The sequence below is a fragment of the Dasypus novemcinctus genome, chromosome 15 (genome assembly GCF_030445035.2).
Source record: "Dasypus novemcinctus isolate mDasNov1 chromosome 15, mDasNov1.1.hap2, whole genome shotgun sequence".
NCBI classification, from domain to species: Eukaryota; Metazoa; Chordata; class Mammalia; order Cingulata; family Dasypodidae; genus Dasypus; species Dasypus novemcinctus.
The window spans coordinates 57,161,448-57,172,789 of record NC_080687.1 but is presented as its reverse complement, the minus strand read 5'-3'; positions in this window follow the sequence as shown (position 1 = coordinate 57,172,789).

Genomic DNA, 11,342 nt, shown 5'->3' with positions numbered 1-11,342 from the left:
CTTTTACTATCATCCATAGTTTGCATTAGGAGTATATTTTCCCGTATACCACCTTATTATTAACACCTTGTAATAGCAACGTTCAATTGTTCTAGTCCATGAAAGAACATTCTTATATGTGTAATATTAATAGGAGTCATTGTCCACAAGTGTTCTCTGTTATACTGTATAACAGAGACTGTATACAGTCTTATACTGTATACAGTATACAGGACTGTATAACAGAGAACACTTGTGGACAAACTTGTGGAAAAGGTGTAGGTTTACAGAAAAGTCATGCAAAATATCACATTCTCATACCCCTTCCCAATATACCCCCATTTCAGCAGTGTGGTACTTTTATTACAACTGATAAAAGAATATTAAAATACTACTACTAACTATAGTCCATTGCTTACATTAGAAGCATTTTCCCCATATACCACCCTATTATTAACACCATGTAATCGTATTGTATATCTGTTATACTTCATGAAAGAATGTTCTTGTGTTAGTATTGTTAACAACAGTCCATCCTCCACCACAGGATTCACCATGTTGTACAGTCCCATGTGTTGAACCATCCTTCCTAAGTATACACTCAATGACTTTCAGTCTAATTACAGAGTTGTACTGTCACCACCACAGTCAATTTTAGAACATTTTCACTACTCCAAAAACAAAAATCACAAACTCTCTTAGACCCCCCTGTTGTTGACCCTTACCATTGATATGATCCTTTTGTTGCAATTGATGAAGATACTAAAGTATTACTGTAAACTATAGTCCATAAATTCCATTAGTTGTATTTTTATATATATCACGATATTATTAATACCTTGTAATAATGATGTACATTTGTTTTAACTCATGGAAGAACACTCTTGGATTTGTACTATCCACTACCAAGGTTCACTATATTATACAGTCCCCAATTTATCCTCTAGCTTTCATTCTATTGATAATTATGACCAGAGACTACCCCTGTCAGCCACTATTACATCTATAAATCAGCTGTGTTAATTATACTCACTGTAATGTGTTACCCATTATCTCTATACATTTCAAAACCTTTACATTCAAACTTATTAAAAATTCTACAAGCATTAAGCACCAGCTTCCCCTTCTCAACGCTCATTCTATCTCCAAGTAACCTATATTCTAGGTTGTAACTCCATGAGTTTACTCATTTTATTTAGATCATATTAGTTAGAACATACACTGTTTGTCCTTTCGTGTCTGACTTATTTACTTATTTCTCTCCAACAGTGAAGGAGTGTTTCTATTTCTCCATATCCTCTCCAGCACTTGTAGTTTTCTGATTTTTCAATAATGGCCGTTCTATATGGTATGAAATGGAATCTGATGGTAGTTTTGAGCTGTATTTCTTTAGTGATATTGAACAACTTTTCATGTGCTTTTTAGCCATTTGTATTTCCTCTTTGAAGAAATGTCTATTCAAGTTTTTTGCCCATTTTAAAATTCAGTTGCTTGTCTCTTTATCATTGAATTGTATGATCTCTTTATATTTCATGGAAAGCAAACCTTTGTTTCATATGTGGTTTTCAAGTATTTCCTCCCATTGACTAGGCTGCCTTTTCACTTCTTGACAATGTCATTGGGCCATGAAAAGAATTTAATTTTGAGATGGTCCCATTTATCTATTTTTCTTTCAGTTCTTGTGCTTTGGATATAATGTTTAAGAAACCACCTTCTACCACAAGAACTTGAAGATGTTTCCTTACATTTTCTTCTAGGAGTTTCATGGTTGTAGCTTTTATATTTAGGTCCTTGGTCCATTGTGAGTTCATTACTGTGTAAGGTGTGAGATGGGGGTCATCTTTCTTTTTTTTTTGGATATGGATATCCAGTTTTCCTAGCATGATTTGTTAAATAGACTGTTCTGACCCACCTTGGTGGACTTGAAAGCCTTGCCAAAATCAATTGGTCATAAATAAGAGGGTCTATATCTGAACCCTTAGTTCAATTCAATTGGTCTATATATTGATCTTTATGCCAGTGCCATGCTGTCTTTACCACTGTAGCTAAGTAATATGGTTTAAAGTCAGTTAATATGAGTCTTCTAATTCTTTTCTTCTGCCTCAGATGTTTTTGGCTGTTCAGGGTGCCTTACCCTTCCAGAAACATTTGATTATTGACTTTTCCATTTCTGCAAAAAAGGCTGTTGGGATTTTTATTGAGATAGCATTGAATCTGTAAATCAATCTGGGTAGAATTGACATCTTAATGGCATTTAGTCTCCCAGTCCATGAGCATAGAATGTACTTCCACTTATTTAAGTCTTCTTTTAGCAATGTTTTATAGTTTTATGTCCTTGGTTAAGTTTATTCCTAAATATTTGATTCTTTTAGTCTCTATTACAATTGGAATTTTTTTCCTGACTTCTTCCTCAGATTGCTCATTCCTAACATATAGAAACACTGATTTTTAAAAAATATATATGTATTTATTTATTTTTTAATCTTTTTTAAAATTTTCATTCACTTTTTAAATTATCTTTTTTAAAGGATATATAAATCATACAAAATGTTACATTAAAAAAAAATAAGAGGTTCCCATATACCCTACTCCCCACACCCCTTACTCCTCCCACATTGACAACTTCTTTCATTGTGGTACACTCATTGTATTTGATGAGTACATTTTTGAACATTGCTACACAGCAAGGATTATAGTTTATGTTGTAGTTTACAATCTCTCCCGGTCCAGGGGTTATGGCAGGATATATAATGTCCTGCATCTGTCCCTGCAATATTATTCAGGACAACTCCAAGTACCCAAGATGCCCCAATATCACACCTCTTTTTCCCTCTCCATGCATTCAGCAACTCTCTTGGCCACTGTCTCCACATCAATGATATAATTTCTTCCATTCCTAGAGTCACAACAATTCTATAGTAGAATACCAGTACCTGCTGATTTTTGCATATTAATCATGTAGCCCACCACTTCGCTAAACTTTTTTATTAGCTCTAGTAGTTTTGTCGTAGATTTTTTTGGGACTTTCCATTTATAGGATCATGTAATCTGCAAATAATGAGCATTTTTCTTCTTCCTTTTCAGTTTGGATACCTTTTATATGTTTTTCTTCCTTAACTGCTCTGGCTAGAATTTTTGTGCAATTGTTTCATCTCCAAGAGAAAACTTCCTTTTCCCTGTTTCTTCTCAGGGAATCTTGATCTGTTCTGTTTGTTACAATCCAACTCCTGAAGGGCATGAGTTGGTGAGGCCACAAGACCAAAGAACACATTTGGCATTTAGTCAGGCATGAGGTTTATTGGGACTTACAGATAGGAGAGAAACTTTTGAGGGCAGCCAGTCAAGAATGAATGAGGTTAGAGCTCTGCACAGAGATAAGAGAAATGAGGGGTGATATAAGGAGTCTCAGAACAAGGATATTCCATAGGGGTGATAACAAGGGCATTCCATAGGGTATGAGAACAGAATTCCTGCTAGGGTCATGTGATGTGTACACATGGGGTATGGTGATATTTTTCACTAAGCTCTTAGGAAGGACATTTACCAAGGATGTTTACTGCTTTGGGAAGATCATAGTTTATGATAACATCTATACATTATTTTCTCTCTGGAGAGGATTGTCATCTATACATTCTCTTCCTTCTTGGAAAGGTTGTTAACCTTTAACTTATGCCTAGGTCATACAGGGGGTTGTGCTGAAGACTTGGGGAGAGGTCCTGGGTCCCCACACTGTTTGTTTTTATTAGCCTTAGTAGCTTTTTTACATTCCTTTTATTGTCTCTAGCTGCTTTTACCTGGACGATCAATTCTGGGGTGAAGCACACCAGGGAGAGGAATTTCCCAAGTCTGTATTTCCCAGATGAAACAAGCCCAGGGACCCATTACTGGGATATAGATCAACTGCAAAGTGCCAGGAGCGGGGCATCAGGAAGAATGCTAGAAGCCTCTTTGATGGCTCTCTAAAACTGGGCTTTCCTGGCCTGCCTACAGATGCTGCCCTTCAGCAACTTATCCCTGCAACTCTGAAGAGGCACTGGTTTTTAAATCTCCACTTCACCAGCCCCTCCTCCCCCAAATCTGGGTCAATGTTGAAACAATGGTTGCCACAGCCTTTCTCCAGGGTGGGTTGAAATAATAGCTCAGAATCAGGACCCAGTGATGCAAATTTTCTAAACAGAAGAAGTGATCAGTGTTCAGTGGTGCCCACTTCTGGTCTTGGGGAAGAGAATTTTTATGTTTCTTTCTGTCAGCAGCAGCAAGCCAGGGACTGGGCCCTAACATGCCCTGCCATGAGAGGGAGGGATGGTCACTGGCAGCCACCACAGGGAGAGACCTATTTACTGTTCTTTACCATAGTTTATCAGACTCTTCATCCTGCTCTTCCCTGGATGCCATGCAGTATTCTTCTGGCTTCCATGTCCCCAAAAGGGTTGTTTCAGACAATTTCTGCCTGTTTAATAGTGTTTTGGAGTGAGGAACGAGTCCCAGAGCTCCCTACTTCACCTCTTCCCTGAGAGTTCCTCCCTATTTGTAAATCCTTTTGTGTTAATTGGTTATCTGTATTTTTGGTCATTTAGCTGTTTGCCTTATCATTTTAGTTACTTTGTTGATGCCTACAAAGTTTAAGTTTCTGTGTTGTGAAGTCTAAGATTTTTTGTTTCTATTACATTTAAACATTAAAAGCCATCACCTCTCCAAAGATATGATAAATATTAATTTCTCTTCTAGTGTTCTATGATTTGATTGAATTTATAAAAGGAATGCACAATTTGAGTCAACAAAATATTTTTGTGTATAATGTGAAGTATCTCTCTCTCTCCCGTCCTACACCTCTCTGTCTTTCTTCTCTCTCTGTGTTTCTCTCTCTCCTCCCCCACCTCTTTCTCTCTTTTACCAAGTTTTTAATCATTAATGCCAAGGAATATTTAAAAAATGATCAGAGCTGTCCAGAGATGGTATGTTTTCTTATTCTTGGAGGGAAAAGTATACAGGACATTTATTCTATTATGCGTGTCAAATTTCAATGGGTTGAATTGGAATATGTTTTAGGAATTGTTTCAAACTTGAGGGTCAAGAAAAAAATGAATTTTGAAGCATAACTATGTGTGTCTATTCTTTGATTATGGAAGAATTTCTAAGAGGAATAAACTCTTCATTGCTGTTCAGATGACTAATAACAGAGAACAGGGACGATAAGTAATTTAAAAAATAATAAAGTAGAGCTAAATGAAAGATTTATTTTATTTAAAAAGCAGTTTTCTGGGAAGCAGATGTGGCTCAACTGATAGTGTCTGCCTACCATATAGGAGGTCCAGGGTTCTGTATCCAGGGGCTCCAGGCCCATGTGGTGAGCTGGCCCACACACTGTACTGCTGCATGCAAGGAGTGCTGTGCCACACAGGGGTGCCCCCTATGTGGGGTGTCCCGTGTGCAAGGAGTGCACCCTGCAAGGAGAGCTGCCCTGTGTGCAAAAAGTGCAGCCTGTCCAGGAGTGGTGCTGCACACACAGACAGCTAGTGCAGCATGACGCAACAAAAAGAGACACAGATTTCCCGTGCTGCCTGACAAGAATGCAAGAGACACAGAGAACACACAGGGAATGGACACAGAGAGCAGAAAACGGGGTGGGGGAGAGAAAGGGGATGGGGAGGGAAGGAGAGAAAAATATGTTAAAATAAATCTTTAAGGAAAAAAAAGCAATTTTCTTTCAAAAAGAAATAATTAGTCCAAAGGCACAAATTAAACTCCTCTACCTTGAACTGCTGATAGCTTTTTTTGTTTGTTTTATTTTTTGGTTCTACCATCTCTTTATTTATTTATTTTTAAATGTTATATTAAAAAAATATGAGGTTCCCATGTACCCCCCATGCTGTTAGCTTTTAAAGTGACTCTCTTTCAAGGGCTCATCATTTCTCCCTATTGCTTGATATGCCACAGAAAAGAGACAAAGGATTCTTCAGGGGAATTAAAATTAAGAGAAAATTTCTTTGTTCCTTTAATGGAGAATTCCTCAAGTCATTCTGTTTGGTGGAAAGCATTACTCAATTGTTCACAATCAGACCCTGCTGGAATGTTATCGCTACCACTTTAAATTCCACTCTAAATGCCATTGGCAGTCCATTGCTCAATGCCTGGAGCAATGGGGGCCAGAGGTTTTTATTGTTGTTTGTTTTGCCAGAAGTATTTAGAGCCTCATCTTTAGATAACACATTTCCTGTATCTGGAAGCCAAAATGGGTTAAAAGATAAGGTAATTTATTCTTTGGAGACGTCCCTGATGTAAGGAGCTCTGGTTATTACCTCTCTTTATAAGTAGAATAACTGAACATAGAGAGGCTAAGGTCTGATCTTTATTGTCAGAAAGAAAATAATTTATTATGTGCCAGGCAGATTAACTTATTTAATCCTTATAACAAACCTATTAGGTAAGTGTTATTTTTATCCCCATTTTAAGATGAGGAAGCTGAGGCTTAGGGAAGTTAAGTAACTAACCCAAGTCATACAGCTGGTAAGAGTCAAGATTCAAATCCAGGTAGCCTAGCCCTGGAGATTGTATTATTCACTACTGCGCAAGGCTAGAACTAGTTGTAAAATCCTCTGACTTGTGGGTTGGTCCCTCCAATAAACTAAGTAAGTATACATTCAACTATCTACTGAGTACCCAAAGCCAGATCCAGATTTCTGCCAGACATACCTACTTTATGAATATTTTATCCTGCATTCTTACTAATTTTATCCTTATACTTTGGTCTGCTGCTGATCTTTATAACTGACTCTACCACAAAAGAAAAAAAATCAATTCCCTTCTACAAGAAACTGAACCACTTGTACATGTCAGAGAGTACTGAAATCTTGTGCTAGAATCCCATTCAACCATTCAAACTGATACAGGTATTAAAGTAGGATCTACTTGCTTGGCAGCTTCAAAAAGATAAAAAGGACAGCAAGCATAGACGTAGTCAGGCTAAGATCCTTTATAGGCAGTTGGAAGAGGACACCACCAATGTACCCATTCACAAATGAACAAGGGCAACTTTAACCCTTCAAGAATCAAAAGAGACAAGAAGAGGTTCTTAAAGGTACATTACTGTTCGCAACAATTATTATACAGTTATTGTTTATGTATGAGTGATATACTTTAATAAATTAGTTTTTTTAAAAGTACATTATTTAATAGACTATGAAATAGGGTTCAGATTACATAAAATAGCTAAATCATTATAGCGACTCTTTCCTACCTCTTACATTACTCTGTACTCCATTATTACAAGTATGAAGTATCAGCTAACTTTGTGACTACTATCTATAAGAGAGGGAGATGTGGGTTTATGAAGATTATCCTCCATTCCACTCAGTAGTAATTCTATGGTCTCTCACTGCCGTGCTAATTGAAGTGCAAATCTGAAAGTATTATGTAAAAATGTTTGACCAGCTTAAGTTTCTTTGAAATAGCTAACCTGTAGGTTTTTCTGATATAAAAATAATCTGAGAAAACAGAACACCACTTACAAGAGCAATATTTATAACATTCAGTGGGATCATTATTGCTATTAGTATATCCTCGTTTATAGTAAAATTATTTCTTTTCTGCATAACAAATTAAAGCATCTCTTTAACCAGGACTTTGAGCTGCTTGCTTGGGAGAACTGCAACATATGGTTTTCCTCTTCCACTTTTTAATATTTTGGTCTCCGGTGAATTCACATACAAAAGCTTCCTTCCTTAGCTGGAGTCCGCAAATGAAAGGCTTTTCTTTTTCTGATTGTAGATTAGCCTGCCAAGAAACAAATACGAGCTGGAGAACATCACTTTAATTTATTGATGGGATACAGATGACAAGGAAGTCTGTCCTCTTCTAGGCTTTTGGGAATGCTTCGGGCTGACCCAGCAGAGCCGAGTTCATAAGGCAAAGGCAGACTTTGCCAAAAACCAAAGCCAATGTCGTTGCAAACCTCTGAACCAAAACATTCCTTTAGTGTTTGAATTTCCCTATAATTTGTGTAGATTCCCTTTTTGTCAATGAAGCTAGCAGTGGATAACTTGCTTAGTGCAATCAGACAAAACAACTGTGCCATTCATTCAGTAATTAGATGATAGCCTTACTGCATGCTTTATGGTTTCCGTTCTTCATTCTTTCCTTTCTTTTCAAGTCCTTGGAGACAAACTCTGGGATATTTGGCAAAGTGGAGGCCCTTGTTGAAAAATATCCTGTCTTTTTTACTTTAGGGCTACTAATAAGTTCAATTCTCAGAGGCAACATATCAGACGCACACAGCAGAAGAATATTGACCAAGTTAAAAATTTGGCTCTTATGTATATTACCTTTTTTGTCTTGCTCTACAGTTTTACCTTACACACGAGTAAAAGAGGTTTTTCTCTTCTTATATCTAACAGCATATAAATGAATTTGATATTCAAGCTAAATGCTTATAGTCAGCCTGGCATGAATTACTTTTGAAACTTTCAGACATAAAAAGTTTATGAGAAGTGAAGCAGGACCAAAAAATTGGAAAATTCAATGGAGAAGAAGGCTGTATGATAAGAATTAATCTGTTTTGACCAGTGATTCGCAGGTCAAATTACTAGATGTTAAATTGGGCTAAGAATTGTTGTTTTGCCAATACTTTCCTTCTGTTTTCAATTTTTTTTTTTTCATTTCCTGACTAAAACTAAGGGAAGGGAAGGAAAGAGTTTAAAAAAAAACCAGCAATACTATTCAGATTTTGTTGCCATTTTTGCCTCCTAAGGCATAGATGTGCCAGCATTCACAAAGTTAGAACTGTTTTCTGCCTTTGCTGAAGATTGTCTGGCCATATGAGCTAAGAAGCTTGGTTGCAGGTGACAGGCTTGAGCTAGCTGAAGGAAAAGAAAGACATTTTTGAATGCCTTATCTAAACTATAAGAAGGTAATGTGTGGAACTGTTTTTAAGGATTACTGGAACTGGGGACTTAGGTTCTTATCTGGATTCTCTTTCTCCTTCCTGCTCTCAACTGTGCTTTTTCTTTGGTTTGGCCTTTTTTTCTGGGTCACCTGGAACCATAGCTAGAAATGTGGCTAATGAAATTTTCAGCATCAGTTACATCTCTAAGATCAAAGAGATGAAAGGATTACTCTAGCGTCAAACTTAAGATTACTTTAGAGAAGCACTGAGGTTTGCTTGGCTTGGGAAATTCCCTCTTCTTGGATCAATTACTTTGGACATTGAGATGAGGCATTTATAATTGGCCTCATTCAAGTTATGAACCCATTTCTGATCATGTTGGGGATTGAATCATGTCCCCCACAAAAAGCATGTTTAGATCCCAATCCCTGGTCGTGTGGGTGTAAACTCAGTTGTAAATAGGACCTTGAAAGTTGCTACTGGTTAAGGTATACTCAAATTGAATGAGGGTGGGCCTCAATCCAATATGACTGAAGTTCTTGTAAGTAAAGTGAAATGGACATGAGCGAGAAAGCCAAAGGAAGAGCAAGAAGCTGGAAGTCAGTAGAACTTGGAACAGAAGGAAAAGGTGCCGCAATGTGCTTTGCCATGTGTGATGTTTTAGAGCTCAGTACAACCCAGAAAACATGTTCTTAAACTTAACTCATTCCTGAGGATGCAAGCCCATTGTAAGTAGGACCTTTTGATGAGGTTACTTCAGTTAAGGTGTGGTCCAACTCAATCAGGATGGTTTTTAGTTTCTATTACTGCAGTCCTTTATAAACAGAAGAAAATTCAGACAGAGAGGAAGGAAGCAATGAGAAGCAAGAAGATGAAATTCAATGGAACCCAGAAAAGAACTGAGAGTCCAGGAGAGGCTGCCATTTGCATTGCCATGCACAGAGGAGCAAAGGACCAAGGGGTTGCCAGCAGCCAGCCCCAGAATGTGAGCCTTTGAGAAGAAAGCATCCCCTTAATGATGCCTTGATTTGAATTTACTCCTAGCCTCAAAACTGTGAGCTAATAAATTCCCTTTGTTTATACCAGTCTTTTGCATGATATTTGCTTGAGCAGCCCAGGAAATGAAAACACCATGTGACAGAAAAGCCAAGGACTGAAGGATTGCCAGGAACTAGCCCCAGAACACCACACCACAGTCTTTGGGAAGAAAGCATCACCTTGCTGATGTCCTGGCTTTGAACTTAGCCTACCCTCAAAACTGTATCCAATAAATTCCCATTATTTCAGCCAACCCTTTGTAAAGTACTTGTTTTCTCAGTGAGAAACTAATCCGGACCAAAATGCAAGTAGCATGGGTCATGTACCCAAAAGAAGAGAAGGAAGACTGAGCAGACAAAAATAAGAGCCACTAGAAATTCCTGTCTCTGTTCTTTAGTTTATCCACTTGAAAATAGTATTTGATATTTGGAGATGGCATGGCTTGAGATTCTTCACTGAAAATACAATAGACATGATTATAACAAGTAGATCTTAGTTGTAACATTGGGAAGTCAATGGTATTGCAAAGGAAATGGTGTTTATAGTTCTTGGACTGACATGTGAGCACAGGAAAATTTTATAATTGTGTTGAGGTTAAGCTCCTCTTCCACTCTGAGGAATATTAGAAGTTGTTTTTTTTCCCCTCCAATTATTACTCTGGAATATTAGAAGTTTTTTTTTTTCCTCCAATTATTACCCTATGGGGAAATATTGCTTACAATACATTACCATTAAATGATAGTCTAATTTTTCTCATTATTAAATTGTAAACAGGTTGACCTGAAGGTGAGCTATAGTGTGTGGGGTGAGGAAGGGGTTGATAAAAATGCCACCTTGCTTCAGAGCAGGAGTCTACAACTTTTTCTGTAAAAGTCTAGATAACAAGTTATTTTCAGCTTTGTGGGCTTACATTGTTTAAGGCAACTACTCAACTCTGCTTTTGAGGTGGGAAAGCTATCATAGATAATATGTAAATAAATGGATATGACCATATTCCAATAAAACTTTATTTACAAAAACAGGGCATGTGCTGTAGTGTGTGGACTCTCACATTTATAGTGTATGTCAAAGAGGTGTGTAAATAAAATATTAAATAAATCCTATGCATTATTAGCATTTAGAAGTATTCTCAAGTTACATAAAAGTAGATTTATAAAATAGCTTGGTCAGAAGATTGACATTAAAAATAGTAAATGTAAGTTTGAAAAAGTGTTACTGGGATAAGAAATATCCCACCATTCAACTATTTCCATTAGGAAAGTGCTTGCGTAGTCATGACTTATTCTATGATGTTAAAAGTGTTTTTAAGAACAAACATAGCATTGATTAAAAATAAAATCTAAAATAAATATTTTAGAATCAAGTGTGTTTTGCACAGGATAGGGGGCCAATCTAAATTTTTACCTGTTTTACCTCTGTGACAAAATTGTTATTGGCAGCATAT